Genomic DNA, 14,991 nt, shown 5'->3' with positions numbered 1-14,991 from the left:
TGATTCATTTGCAAATATTTTCTCCCATTCTGAGGGTTGTCTTTTCATCTTGTTTATGGTTTCCTTTGCTGTGCAAAAGCTTTGAAGTTTCATTAGGTCCCATTTGTTTATTTTTGTTTTTATTTCCCTTTCTCTAGGATGTGAGTCAAAAAGGATCTTGCTGTGATTTATGTCATAGAGTGTTCTGCCTATGTTTTCTTCTAAGAGTATTATAGTGTCTGGTATTACATTTATGTCTTTAATCTGTTTTGAGTTTATTTTTGTGTGTGGTGTTAGGGAGTGTTCTAATTTCATTCTTTTACAGGTAGCTGTCCAGTTTTACCAGCACCACTTATTGAAGAGGCTGTCTTTTCTCCATTGCAGATTCTTGCCTCCTTTATCAAAGATAAGGTGACCATATGTGCGTGGGTTTATCTCTGGGCTTTCTATCCTGTTCCATTGATGTATATTTCTGTTTTTGTGCCAGTACCATACTGTCTTGATTATTGTAGCTTTGTAGTATAGTCTGAAGTCAGGGAGCCTGATTCTCCAGCTCCGTTTTTCTTTCTCAAGGCTGCTTTGGCTATTTGAGTTCTTTTGGGTTTCCATACAAATTGTGAATTTTTTTTGTTCTAGTTCTGTGAAAAATGCCATTGGTAGTTTGATAGGGATTGCATTGAATCTGTAGATTGCTTTGGGTAGTATAGTCATTGTCACAATGTTGATTCTTCCAATCCAACAACATGATATATCTCTCCATCTGTTGGTATCATCTTTAATTTCTTTCATTAGTGTCTTATAGTTTCCTGCATACAGGTCTTTTGTCTTCTCGGGTTGATTTATTCCTAGGTATTTTATTCTTTTTGTTGCAATGGTAAATGGGAGTGTTTCCTTAATTCTTCTTTCAAAGTTTTCATCATTAGTGTATAGGAATGCAAGAGATTTCTGTGCATTAATTTTGTATCCTGCTACTTTACCAAATACATTGATTACCTCTAGTAGTTTTCTGGTAGCGTCTTTAGGATACTCTATGTATATTATCATGTCATCTGCAGTGACGGCTTTACTTCTTCTTTTCTGATTTGGATTCCTTTTATTTCTTTTTCTCCTCTGATTGCTGTGGCTAAAACTTCCAAAACTATGTTGAATAATAGTGGTGAGAGTGGACAACCTTGTCTTGTTCCTGATCTTAGTGGAAATGGTTTCAGTTTTTCACCATTGAGAACGATGTTGGCTGTCGGTTTGTCATATATGGCCTTTATTATATTGAGGTAAGTTCCCTCTATGCGTACTTTCTGGAGGGTTTTTATCATAAATGGGTGTTGAATTTTGCCAAAAACTTTTTCTGCATCTATTGAGATGATCATATGGTTTTTCTCCTTCAGTTTGTTGATATGGTGTATCGCATTGATAGATTTGCATATATTGAGGAATCCTTACATTCCTGGGATAAACCCCAATTGATCATGTTGTATGATTCTTTTAATGTGCTGTTGGATTCTGTTGCTAGTATTTTGTTAAGGTTTTTTGCATCTATGTTCATCAGTGATATTGGCCTGTAGTTTTCTTTCTTTGTGACATCTTTGTCTGGTTTTGGTATCAGGGTGATGGTGGCCTCGTAGAATGAGTTTCGGAGTGTTCCTCCCTCTGCTGTATTTTGGAAGAGTTTGAGAAGGATAGGTGTTAGGTCTTCTCTAAATGTTTGATAGAATTTGCCTGTGAAGCCCAGATTATTTTCTTAAAGAAAACGCCGTGCGTTCTCCCGGGGAAGTTGTCCCTGGATCACAGGACCCTGGCAGTGGTGGGCTGCACAGGCTCCCGGGACGGGAGGTGTGGAGAGTGACCTGTGCTCCCACACAGGCTTCTTGGCGGCTGCAGCAGCAGCCCTAGCGTCTCATGCCCACCTCTGGGGTCCGTGCTTTTAGCCGCGGGCTTGCACCCGTCTCTGGAGCTCCTTTAAGCAGCGCTCTTAATCCCCTCTCCTCGCGCACCAGGAAACAAAGAGGGAAGAAAAAGTCTCTTGTCTCTTAGGCAGCTCCAGACTTTTTCCCGGACTCCCTCCCGGCTAGCCGTGGCGTACTAACCCCCTGCAGGCTGTGTTCACGTCACCAACCCCAGTCCTCTCCCTGCGCTCCGACCGAAGCCTGAGCCTCAGCTCCCAGCCCCGCCCGCCCCGGCGGGGGAGCAGTCAAGCCTCGCGGGCTGGTGAGTGCCGGTCAGCACCGATCCTGTGTGCGGGAATCTCTCCGCTTTGCCCTCCACACACCTGTTGCTGTGCTCTTCTCCGCGGCTCCAAAGCCCCCCCCCGTTCCGCCACCCGCAGTCTCCACCTGCGAAGAGGCTTCTAGTGTGTGGAAACCGTTCCTCCTTCACAGCTCCCTCCCACTGGTGCAGGTCCTGTCCCTATTCTTTTGTCTCTGTTTTTTCTTTTTTCTTTTGCCCTACCCAGGTATGTGGGGAGTTTCTTGCCTTTTGGGAGGTCTGAGGTTTTCTGCCAGCATTCAATAGGTGTTCTGTAGGAGTTGTTCCACATGTAGATGTATTTCTGATGTATTTGTGGGGAGGAAGGTGACGTCCACATCTTACCCTTTTTTTTAAAACATCTTTATTGGGGTATAATTGCTTTACAATGGTGTGTTAGTTTCTGCTTTATAACGAAGTGAATCAGTTATACATGTACCTATGTTCCCATATCTCTTCCCTCTTGCGTCTCTCTCCCTCCCACTCTCCCTATCCCACCCCTCTTGCGCGGTACGTGGGCCTCTCACTGTTGTGGCCTCTCCTGTTGCGGAGCACAGGCTCCGGATGCGCAGACTCAGCGGCCATAACTCACGGGCCTAGCCGCTCCGTGGCATGTGGGATCTTCCCGGACTGGGGCACGAACCCATGTCCCCTGCATTGGCAGGCGGACTCTCAACCACTGTGCCACCAGGGAAGCCCTCCACGTCTTACTCTTATGCCATCTTGAAGGTCTCCACAGCAATGGACATTTTTATATTATCTTTATATAATACAAAGTTACTATAATTGCTATTCGTGCCAGAAGTTTATCTTGACCTTTTTGGGGGAGCATTTTCTACATAGAAAATCACAATTGCAAAGATATTTTTATTTCTTCCTTTCTAATTTGTAACCCCTTACTCCCCCCGTCTTTTTGCACTAGCTAGGAATTCCAGTATAATTTTGAATTGGAGTGGCGAGCGAGAATATCGTTGCCTTGTTCCCCAAAGTGGTAAAGCATTTACTTTCTCATCATGAAGTATGATGTTAGCTATAGATTTTTTGTGTTATTTACCATGTAGAGAATCTGTCTGTGTACTCTTAGTTTGCTGAGTTTTTTTTTGCTGTACGTGGGCCTCTCACTGTTGTGGTCTCTCCCACCATGGAGCACAGGCTCCGGACGCGCAGGCTCAGCAGCCATGGCCCACGGGCCCAGCCACTTCGTGGCACGTGGGATCCTCCCGGACCAGGGCACAAACCCGTGTCCCCTGCATCGGCAGGTGGACTCCCAACCACTGCGCCACCAGGGAAGCCCCGCTGAGAGTTTTTATCATGAATGGATGTAAGTTATTGTCTGATGCTTTTCTGCATCAATTGACCTTATCACATGTTATTTTTTTCTTTAGACTATTGATATGGTTTGCATTGATTGATTTTTGCATGTTGAATGAGCCTTGCATATATACTTTATCATGGTGTATATTTTTTAATACAGTGCGGGATTCAATTTGTTAATATTTTGTTGAAGATTTTTGTATCTATGCTCATGGGAGAATGGTCTATAGTTTTTCTTTCTTGTGGTATCTTTATCTGGATTTCATAAAAGGGTAATGTTGGCCTCATAAAATGAGTTAGGAAGTGGTCCTTCTGTTCCTATTTCCCAAAAGAGATTATAGAGAATCGATATTATTTCTTCATTAAGTGTTTGGTAGAATTCACCAGTGAAATCATCTGGGTCTAGTGCTTCCCTGTTTGGAAGGTTATTAATTTTTATTTTCTGTAATAGTTTTAGGCCTACCCAGATTATCTGTTTCTCTTTGTGTGACTTTTTGTAGTTTGTGTCGTTCAAACAAATGGTCCATTTCATTCAGGTTATCAGAACTGTGGGCATGGAATTGTTAATAGTATTCTGTTGTTATCTTTTAAATTTTCATAGGATCAGTTATATGATCCTTCTTTCATTTATGATATTTGTATCTTGTACTCTCTCTTTTTCTTTCGGTTAGCCTGTCTGCAGGTTTATCACTTATTATTATCTTTTCAAAGAAACTGCTTTAAGTTTCTTTGATTTTCTCTATTTCTGTCCTGTTTTAAATTCTATTGATTTCTGCTCTAATATTTATTATTTCTATTTTTATTCTAGTTTTAGACTTAAATGTATTTTTTCTTTAGTTTCCTAAGATATAAACTTAGATTATGGATAATAGATCACTGTTCATTTCTAAAATATGTATTTTATACCACGAATTTCCTTCTAAGCACTACTTTCCACTCATCTCACAAAATTTATAAGTTGTATTTTATATTCATTAGGTTCAAAGTATTTTTCAAAATTTCTCTTGAGACTTTTTCTTTGTTTGTTGTATTATTTAAAAATGTATTCTTTAATTTCCAAATATTTGGGAACTTTAGAGCTACCTTCCTGCTGTTTATTTCTCATTCAATTGCTTTGTGGTATGAGAATATACATTGTGTGATTTCTTTTATTAGGATTAGTTTCTGGAGAATTGCCTTGTTCTTTAGACTTGACTGGTTTAGGATATCTTTTTCTTCATTTTCCTTGACTCTCTGTGTTGGTGTCTGTGCATTAGACAAAGCAGGCACTTCTCCCAGTCTTCATGGGCTGGCCACGTATAGGACAAGACTCCAACAAATCAGTCCTGCCAGAGGTTCTGGGGCCTCTAATAATTCTTTCCCTCCTCAGGGGGAAACTGAGAGCTTGGGTTTTTTATCTGCTCACTGTGTGCTGAGCAAGAGAAGGCATCTACTAGCCCAAGCTGTGTGACTTCTGTCTCTCCTGGGGCTGGTAGATGGTGCTGGACCTGTTTGAACTCTAGGACTAGTGAGATAGATGCTAGGTCTTTGGGCATCTCAGGAGAAGTTGGGAAGCTGGCTGCACGGATCAACTCTTTCCTTCCCCAGGAGGAAGCTGAAAGCTGGGATTTTCCATCTGTTCATTCTGTGCTGAGCAGAGGAAAGAATCTATGGCATCTACCAGCCCAAGCCATCAGTTCAGCTCTGCCCCTGGCTGCTAGACTATGCTGGACATGTCAGAAGTCCAACTAGCAAGACAAAAGCCAGTCCTCTAGGGAGCCCCTTTGAAAAAGTTGGGGTGTTGGATATGTGAACCAACCCCTTCATTTCCCTGGGTGAAGTTGGGAGCTAGGGGATCTCTTCCGGATCCTATGGAGCTGGGCTGGGATCAGGGACCCCAGTGAGAGGTGTCCCAAATCTCCCTACCCGCTTCAGTGAGTCTGGTTTAGCTTTCCTCGGGTGCAGGAGACTTTCTCTTAGTTTCTAGATTTCTTACAATGGGAATTTGTCCATGAATTGTTGCTGAACCAGTTTGTTTGTGGGAGGAAGGAGGATCCATGGTTTCCAACATCTTGCTGATATCACTCCATACGCTTTCCTTTAAAGGGGTTAAGGTGTGTTTTATGGCCTAGAATGTGGTTTATCTCGGTGACTGTTCTTGAGAAAATTCATGTGACTTGAGAAGAAGGTGAATTCTACTCTTGTTGGATGGAGTATTTCATAAGTCTCAATTAGACCAGTTTACCTGATAGTGCTGTTTAGGTCATTTACATCCTATTGATTTTCCACCTGGTTGATTTATCAATTACTAACAGGGGAGTTTTGACTGACCAAGCGTCCACAGTTGTCTATTTCTTACTCTCTATTCTGTCTTGACCAAAATTTAGTCAGTTTTCTCTCTTCCCTAGGGCCCCTGAACTTTGCTTGTCCCCAAGTGTGAGCAAGTACTAAAGTGCAGAACATCTTCCCTTATCAGTTTATATTGAGAATTGGCTGACCACATTGTGACACGTGTTCTGTCAGACCCTGCTGGGCATTTCTTCTAATTGGCAGTACCAAAGGTACTGCTTACGTTTTTGTTTGATTTTGAGATGCTTGCAGATTTCTGAGATGGGGTAGATCTCCCTGTTACAATAGTTTTTCTTCTGAATAAAATCTCTCCTTATCTAAGTCCAGAATTGTTTTTATTTGACAAAAGTTTCCAACCCCAATAGATGATTTGTCTATTTCTCCTTAAATTTCAATCAGGTTTTGTTTCATGTATTTTGGCACTCTGTTGTTAGCAACATATGCGTTTAGAATCATTATGTCTTTTTATAAAATTTAACTCTTTATCATTATGTAATATTCCTCATTAATCTGTTTTTTTTTTTTTTTTTCTTTTTTGCCGTGCCACATGGCATGTGGGATCTTGGTTCCCTGACCAGGGATCAAACCCATACCCCCTGGAGTGAAAGCAGGGAGTCTTAACCACTGGACCACCAGGGAAGTCCTCTCTGGTTAATTTTTTTTTTTTTTTTTTTTTTTTTTGCGGTACGCGGGCCTCTCACTGCTGTGGCCTCTCCTGCTGCGGAGCACAGACTCTGGATGCTCAGGCTCAGCGGCCATGGCTCACGGGCCCAGCCGCTCTGCAGCATGTGGGATCTTCCCGGACCCGGGCACGAACCCGTGTCCCCTGCATTGGCAGGCAGACTCTCAACCACTGCGCCACCAGGGAAGCCCCTCTCTGGTTAATTTTAAGTGTCAACTTGGCTAGGGCCCAGTACCTAGATATTTGGTCAAACACAAGTCTAAATGTCACTGTGAAGGTATTTTTTTAAAGGTGAGATTAGCATTTAAATCAACAGACTTTGAGTAAAACAGATTTTCCTCCATAAGTTGGGTGAGACTCTTCCAACTAGTTGAAGGCTTTAGAAAATAAGAGAGGCCCCCTAACCTTGTTATGTGTTAACTTGACTACACTAAGGGATGCCCACATAGCTGGTAAAACATTATTTTTAGGTGTGTCTGTGAGAATGTTTCTTAGAGAGATTAGCATTTGAATTGGTAAACTGAGTAAAGAAGATCTTCCATCACTAATGTGGAAGGGTATCATCCAATCCCTTGAGCCCCTGAATAGAACAAACAGGTGGAGAAAGGGTGAATTTGTTGTCTTTGCTTGAGCTGAGACATCCATCTTCTCTTGCCCTTGGACATCGAAAGTCCTAGTTCAAATATTCTTCTACTTTGTTCTCTTTCTTCGCCTTCTGATATTCAAATTATTCATGTGTTACACATTTTTGGAATTCTTAGATATTTTGTTCTTTTATTTTTCATTCTTTTTTCCCCTTTGTATTATAATTTAGGAAGTTTCTCTTGACACATCTTCGAGTTTACTGATTCTTTCTCCAGCCATGCCCATTCTTCTGATGAGCCCATCAAAGGCATTCTTCATTTATGTTACCATGTTTTAGTTTTCCAGAATTTTCTTTTGATTGCTTCTCATAGTGTCTGTTTCTCTGCTTATATTACTCATTTATTTTTTCATATTGTCTACTTTTCTGTTAGACTCCTTAACATATTATTATTGTTATTTTAAATTTCCTGCTTGATAATTCCAAAATATATGTCACATCTGAGTCTTATTTTGATGCTTGTTTTGTCTTTCCAGACTGTTTTTTCTTTTTATTTAACATACCTTGTAATTTGTTGTTAAAACTAGGCATGATGTATTGAGTGATACAAACTAAGTTAAATAAACTTGTAGTGTGAGGTTTTATGCATTCTGGTTAAGTTTGCCTATATTTAATGTTTGCTGTAGCTGTAGATGACAGAGGTTTCAAATTCTTGTCATGTCTTTTTTTTTTTTCTTTTTTCTTTTTGTCTCCTCTGTTGTCTATTGGCTTCCATGAAAATACTTCCTCTGGGTCTCTGCTTCCATCTGTGAATTATATTGGTATGGTGATGGTGTATGTCAAAGGGTAAATGTTCTATAATCTTACAGTTAAAATTTTAGTGGTCCTATGTCCCTGAACTGTGAGCTTCGGAAGCGCTTCTCAGATATCCCCCTTTTAGGTGACACACAGAGGGTGCTGGCAGTCAGGCACATGCTCTATCCCCCAGGTGGGATAAGGCTCAGTTAAAGTCTTTTCTGCTGGAGGGTAGGTCTTTGTTGTGGAGAACTCTCTGGGAATATTTCAAAGAGGTTATTTTTCCCCTCCTGCTAGAAACAAAGGGAAAATTTTTCCTGGATCCTTACTTGGAGAACATGGTGTGGTTCCTGGAGTGAAAGCCCATGAAAGCATGGGATTCTCCCTGAGGTTGGGTCCCCAGGAGTTTCTCATTTTCTGGCTAGGCCACACTCAAACTCCAACATTTTGTCTGTTACCATTTAAGTGTTATCTCCAGTGCCTTTTGCTATATGTTAGCTGTTCTCTGTTATGAGTCTCTGTATTTGCCTGTCATTGTAGACTTTGGGGTCGCAGTTTGCTCTGATACTTTGATTCTCTGAAGGATCCAAGAAAAGTTGATTTTCAATTGTTCAGCTTTTTTCTTTTTGTAAGAAATGAAATGGCGACTTTCAAGCTCTTTTCCTATAAGTGCTGAAACCAGAAGTCTATCAATTTTATTATTTATGTCAAAGGACAAATTTTTGGTTTTCTTGACCCCCTTTTATTGTATATTCATGTACTGGTTCGTTAATTTGGCTCTCATCTTTAATATTTTCTTTTTATCTTCTGGGGGTTAATTCTTCCATTTTGTTTCTAAACTTACTAAAATAGACTATTACTGCATTAATCTTCATCCTTTACTTTTTTCTCTGATATATGTATTTAAGGAATAAATTTCCTGCTAAACATGGCTTTAACTTCATCCCACACATTTAGATATAGCATTTGTATTAACTTTTATTTCAAAATAGTTCTAATTTCCATTAAGACTTTTTTCTTCACCTAAAGATTTTTAAAGCATATTTTAAAATTTTGAAAAGCAAGAATTTTCATTTTATCTTTGTGATGTTGATTTCTGACATTGTGATCACAGAGAATATGCCATAACTGAAATTGTTTGATTTTTATTGAGACGAGCTTTGTAGCCAAGGATATAGTCAATGTTTACAAGTGTTCAGTGTATGGTTTTTAGAATATGTATTCTTCAGGAATTACACAGCAGTTATAAAGTTTAAATTGTTAATGGTTTAATTCCAGTTTTCAATATCTTTACTAATATGTTTGTCTGCTCGACCTATCCATTAAGGAGACCAGTATGCAATGTTTGAAAAGTTTTCAATTTTATTATAATTCTACTAATTATCTTTTTATATATTGTTGGCCATATTTTTAGCACAAACAAAATGATGGACACTTTGTTATGTATTCATGATTAATTAAGCCTTTTATCATTCTGAAGTTAAAGTCTTTCTCCCTACTAATTGATATTGCTGTAATTCTATTTTATTTCATGTTAATGTAGCTATACCAGTTGCAATTGCATATTGTGTTTTTATCTCCTACCTCTGCTTTAATGAAGCAAGCGCCCCAGAGCTCACCTGACCAGACTTTGTTGACCTGAAGAAAAGAGCTTCTTGTTGCCTATCCTCAGTGAAATTAAGAATTGTTTCAACACATGGGCTTCCCTGGTGGTGCAGTGGTTGAGAGTCCGCCTGCCGATGCAGGGGATACGAGTTCGTGCCCCGGTCAGGGAGGATCCCACATGCCGCGGAGCGGCTGGGCCCGTGAGCCACGGCCGCTGAGCCTGTGCGTCCGGAGCCTGTGTTCCACAACGGGAGAGGCCACAACAGTGAGAGGCCCGCGTACCGCAAAAAAAAAGAATTGTTTCAACACATAATGACAAGCTATGAATGCCCCCCACCCTATACACACATTCTCTTACCCTTGGTCTGACATCTGCATTAATCTAAAGGAATGATTGATGTCCAGTCAAAACCTTAGGCAGACTGGACTTGCCTTTTAAGTATCTTTTCTGTGGCGCATATTCTAAGGTGGGCTGTTGGATTTTTCAGTGTCTCAAAACCATGAGGCAAAAAACTCACCTGTGAGAAGAGCGGGATGAGGTACGGACGTGGCAGAAATTTACCTGTCACTTTCCTAGGTTCCTTGTTGTCATGGAAACGATTGCCTCGGTCTATACTGCCTGTGTGTGTTTGGGAGAACCTCTCTTGTATTATGGATCTCAAAGCAAGCCTTCTATGAAATGAGGAATCATCAGAGTGAGGCTATCTTAACACATTAAACTCCAGCAATGGGAGTGGGCTAGCATTTGGGCCTCCAGAGGATGCTAAGTGACGTAAGAGGCCACCTGGTTATCGCTTCTAAATCCAGTGAACCAGGAAGAATGAGTACTTAGCTCACACCTGGCTACGCTTTACATCTTTTTCAGCTAACATTTATGGACCACTTACTATCTGTCAGGCGCTGTGATGTACATTTTAGCTTCATATCTTGCTTAATCTTTAGAATGAGCCAGTGGGCTGCACTATTACCCTCATCTGCACTTTACTGATGGGAAATTGGGGCTGAGAGAGGTGAGGAGACTTTCCCAGGTTCGGCCTGGCTCCTTCTGCGGCTCTACCTGGCCGTGGGCTTCCTGTGACCTGTTCTGTTTGGCAGCAGTGGACGTCTTGCTTATTCTGAGATCCCTCTGACTCACGCTATTGGTAAATGAGTAACCCTAAGTCAGCTGAGCAGCCAAGGCAGGGATGGGTCTGTTCTAGGGAAGCATTTGTAGATGAGGCTGAAGTTCCAGAACTCCTTTGGTTTTGTGTTTGTACATGTGTTCAAGTGGGTCTATACCAACGTTTCTGTTTTTCTTTCACATAAAATGGAAAGGATTTGAGGACTGGACCCTCTACATAGGATATCATCATTCACTATTTTTCTGTTCTGTTTATGGGTAATAAGGAGAAGACCAGCCCTTAGAAAACGGGTTCAGCTTGGACATCGTTAAGAGTTGAATGGTATCCTGCAAAATACGCATGTTGAATCCTAATTCCCAGGACCACAGAATGTGACTGTATTTGGAAACAGGGTCTTTACAGAGGTAACCAAGTAAACACCATGAGATCCCATATGACTGGTGTCTTATGAAAACAGGAAATGTGGACACAGAGGCATGGATAGAGGGGAGATGATGTGAGAGACAGGGGAGAAGACGGCCATCCACAAGCCAAGGAGAGAGGCCTGGAGCAGATCCTTCCCTCACAGGCAACTGATACTCGTGCGGTGTGCGCGCCTGTAAAAACACATGCACAGGAAAGGAATGGGGTGGGCGTGAACTGTGTGTGTGTGTGTGTGTGTGTGTGTGTTTGAGGGGGCAGAAGGGAGGAGGGTCAGGGAAGGTCCTCTGGAGATGGTGACACGTGAGGTGCGGTTTTAAGGGGGAAGAGAAGTTTCCCTGGTGATGGGCTGGGGTGTGGGGAAGGGCATCCCAGGTAGAGGGGACAAGTCGTGAAAGGTCACGACCGGAGGAGCGAGAGGCTGGTGCACCCACGGGACTCCTGACGCTGCCTGTTCCTGCTTCTCCCCCGACCTTCCTGAGCATCCTTCTCCTCTCACTGCCAACAGCACAAAGCACTCGAGGCCCAGTCCTTAGCCCAGGGCCTTCCTCTTCCTACCACTTTCTGAGAACGGTTATTTTCATACCATTACAGGAAACATCAGCCATGCGGGGGCTCCCATGTGTGAATCTGCAGCTGGGACGGTCCTCTTCTCTGGAGTGTCACCTCGTCTGCAGTGTTTACATGTGCACAGCCCAGCATCAGCTCGGGCCCAAGAGAGCCAAGTTACATTCTCTTTCCTGCCAAAGTGTGGCCCAGGCTTCTATGTTATTTTTTGATGTGTTCACCATCAATCAGTGACCTGGTCCTAAGCCCTGGAGTCACCTCTGACCCCTCCTGCTTCCAAACACCTTGTTAGGATGCAGGGCCAGACTGACAGTGTTATTCTCTAAGTCCCCATTTGTTTCCCTTGTCTTGAAATTCTCAGCAACCTTTGCCCATCCCCAATCTCCTGTCATCTGTCTCCTGTTCTACAAGTGATGACAAAATTTACTGACAGTGACTGAGATGATACCTGTGTGGTCCTTCAGTAGCAGGAACATCAGTCGTTAAGCTGACCGGAGGGCCTGTATGTGTTGTAAATGGTTAAATCATCTCCTGCCGTCTCCCGATTAACCTGTGGCTACCATTCCCTCCTTGAACTGTCTGCTCTGTCATTTCGAATCAGAAGAACATTATCTTCCCTGGATAAAGTGGGTGCACAATAGAAAATTAGTGGTCTGGACTTTTTCAAATAATCCATGAACGAGATATTTTCTTCTTCCCCGTTTTTTCTTCCTATAGGAATGTTTGCAGTCGTTGACACTGTGACCACCCTCTTCCTGATATGCTTTCTTCGTGTGAAACCATTCTCTCCTGATTGCAATCCTGAGTGCAATCCTTCTTCAGACTCTGCCGGATAATCCTCTTTCGCTACTCACACTTTAAAAGTTTATGTTTCCTGAACCTCTGCCCTGTGCACTGGGCATTCCTGCTCTTCAGACGTGGTCAGGGGCCCTCATTCATCCTCACCCTCACTGCCGACACCCTCACACCCGGATCCGCCGTGCACACCTATCTTCTAGAGACGCAGCTTCCTCCTTGGCGTCTCCACTTGGATTTCCCCATAGATCCTGGAACCTCATCCTGTCAAACACTGACCAAGTCACCTATTCCTTCTTCCACGAGGCACTCACATTGCTGCTAGGGGTCCTCATGAGTTCGAGCTGCTGTAACAAAGATGCCGCAGACTGGGTGTCTCAGAAACAGCAGACATTTGTTTCTTACAGTTCTGGAGGTGGGAAGTCCAAAATCAAGGTGCCAGCAGGTCTAGTGTCTGGTGAGAGCCCTCTTCCTGGTTTTCAGAAGGCCGTCTTCCCATCTTGGGAGAGAGAGGGAGCCATGTCCCTCTTGTTTCTCTTCTTATAAGGACACTAATCCCATCCTGAGGGCTCCACCCTCATGATCTAATTGCCTCCCAAAGGCCTCACCTCCTAATACCATCACATTGGGATTAGGGTTTCAACATATGAATTTTGAGAGGACAAAAACATTCAATCCATAGCACTAGGGTTGGGGAATTTACATCAGATTTTGCTGTCTGAGACGTTAAAGCGATTCATATCTGGGTTTTTTTTTAACATCTTTATTGGAGTATAATTGCTTTACAATGGTGTGTTAGTTTCTGTTTTATAACAAAGTGAATCAGTTATACATGTACATATGTTCACATATCTCCTCCCTCCTGTGTCTCCCTCCCTCCCACCCTCCCTATCCCACCCCTCTAGGTGGCCACAAAGCACTGAGCTGATCCCCCTGTGCTATGCGGCTCCTTCCCACTAGCTATCTATTTTACGTTTGGTAGTGTATATATGTCCATGCCACTGGTTTCTAGCCTCCATGTTTGATGTAGGTTTAGCAATATTACCAAACAAGTCTCATAATAGGAAGAGAAGGAATAAAAGCATCCATAGTAGACTTGGATCTCAAGTACAGTTGAGACTGCCAACTTAGGGCTGGAATTTACACCATTGGTTCTCCTAGTTCTCAGGCTTTTGGACTCACACTGGATCTCCACATCAGAGCTCCTGGGTCTCCATCTTGCTGACTGCTGGTCTTGGGACTTCTCATCCTCCATAACCACATGAGCCAATTCTTTATAATAAATATATCTATTGTGTATCTATATATCTATGTATCTGTCATCTATCTATCTCTCTACCTGTCCATCCATCCATCCATCCTTCCATTCTATTGGTTTCTTTCTCTGGAGAATCCTGACTAATACCACTATTTTTTTTTCACATACTTAACTCTCCCCAACTCCAGTCTTGTCTCTGTGATTGTTTTTAATTAACATACTATAAAATTAACTTTTTTTGGTGCGTACAATTCTATGAATTTTAACACATGCATAAATTCACATAAGTACCAACACAGTCAGGATGCAAAACAGTTCTATCACTCCCTAAAATTTTCTCATGTCGCCCCCTTATTGTCAAACTCTCCCCCAGCCAGGAAACCTGACAGTCACTGATCTGTACTTCTTTCTATAGTTTTGCCTTTTTAAGAAAGTCATCCTAGAGTGTATAATCTTTTGAGATTATCATTTTTTTCTCTCAGCATAGTTCTCTGGAAGATCATCCAGGTTGCTTATATTAGTAGTTTGTTCCTTTTTATCACTGAGTAGTATTCCATTATATAGATGTACCACTTCTGGTTATCCATTCTCCCACAGAAAGACATTCCTGTTATTTACAGTTTTTGATGATTATAAATAAAGGTGCTATTAAGCATTCAGTTACAGGTTTTTATGTGAACATAATTGACTTGGGTAAATGACTAGGGCAAATACATTAGGAGTAGGATTGCTGGGTCATATGGTGAATATATGTTTAACTTTATAAGAAACTGCAAAATAATTCTCAAAAAATGTCATACCTTTTTGCATCCCAATCAGTAGTTTATGAGAGATTTAGTTGTTCTGCATCCTTGTCAGGACTTAGTATTGCCAGATTGTTATTTTCCCACCCTAACAGGTATAGTGGTAGCTCAGTGTGGCATTAAGTTGCATTTTCCTAATGACACCTTTTTAATGTGTTTATTTGCCTTCTATATCTCTTTGGTGAAGGGTCTGTTCACAGCTTTGCCAATTTTTAAAAATTGGTTTTTAGTTGAGTTTTAAATGTTCTTTACTCTGTATACAAGTTCTTTGTCAGATATAAGATTAACAAATATATTGCAGGGCAGGAATAGAGACGCAGATGTAGAGAACGGATGTGTGGACACGGTGGGGGGGGAGAAGAGGGATGGAATGAATTGGGAGATTGGGATTGACATATATACACTACCATGTGTCAAACAGATAGCTAGTGGGAACATGCTATACAGTGCAGGGAGCTCAGCTTGGTGCTCTGTGGTGACCTAGGTGGGTGGGATGGGGT

The 14,991-nt window shown here is 41.9% G+C and overlaps 1 pseudogene; it reads right to left on the bottom strand.

Moving 5' to 3' along the window:
• LOC114905910 overlaps nucleotides 1-12,693 on the bottom strand; it is a 20,016-nt pseudogene extending 7,323 nt beyond the window's left edge.
• Nucleotides 12,694-14,991: the final 2,298 nt, after the last annotated feature.

Source organism: Monodon monoceros, unplaced genomic scaffold (assembly GCF_005190385.1).
Source record: "Monodon monoceros isolate NGI ecotype Baffin Bay Population unplaced genomic scaffold, NGI_Narwhal_1 Super_Scaffold_22, whole genome shotgun sequence".
Lineage (NCBI taxonomy): Eukaryota > Metazoa > Chordata > Mammalia > Artiodactyla > Monodontidae > Monodon > Monodon monoceros.
The sequence above is the reverse complement of the archived record's forward strand: the minus strand, read 5'-3'. Positions and strand labels throughout refer to the sequence as shown.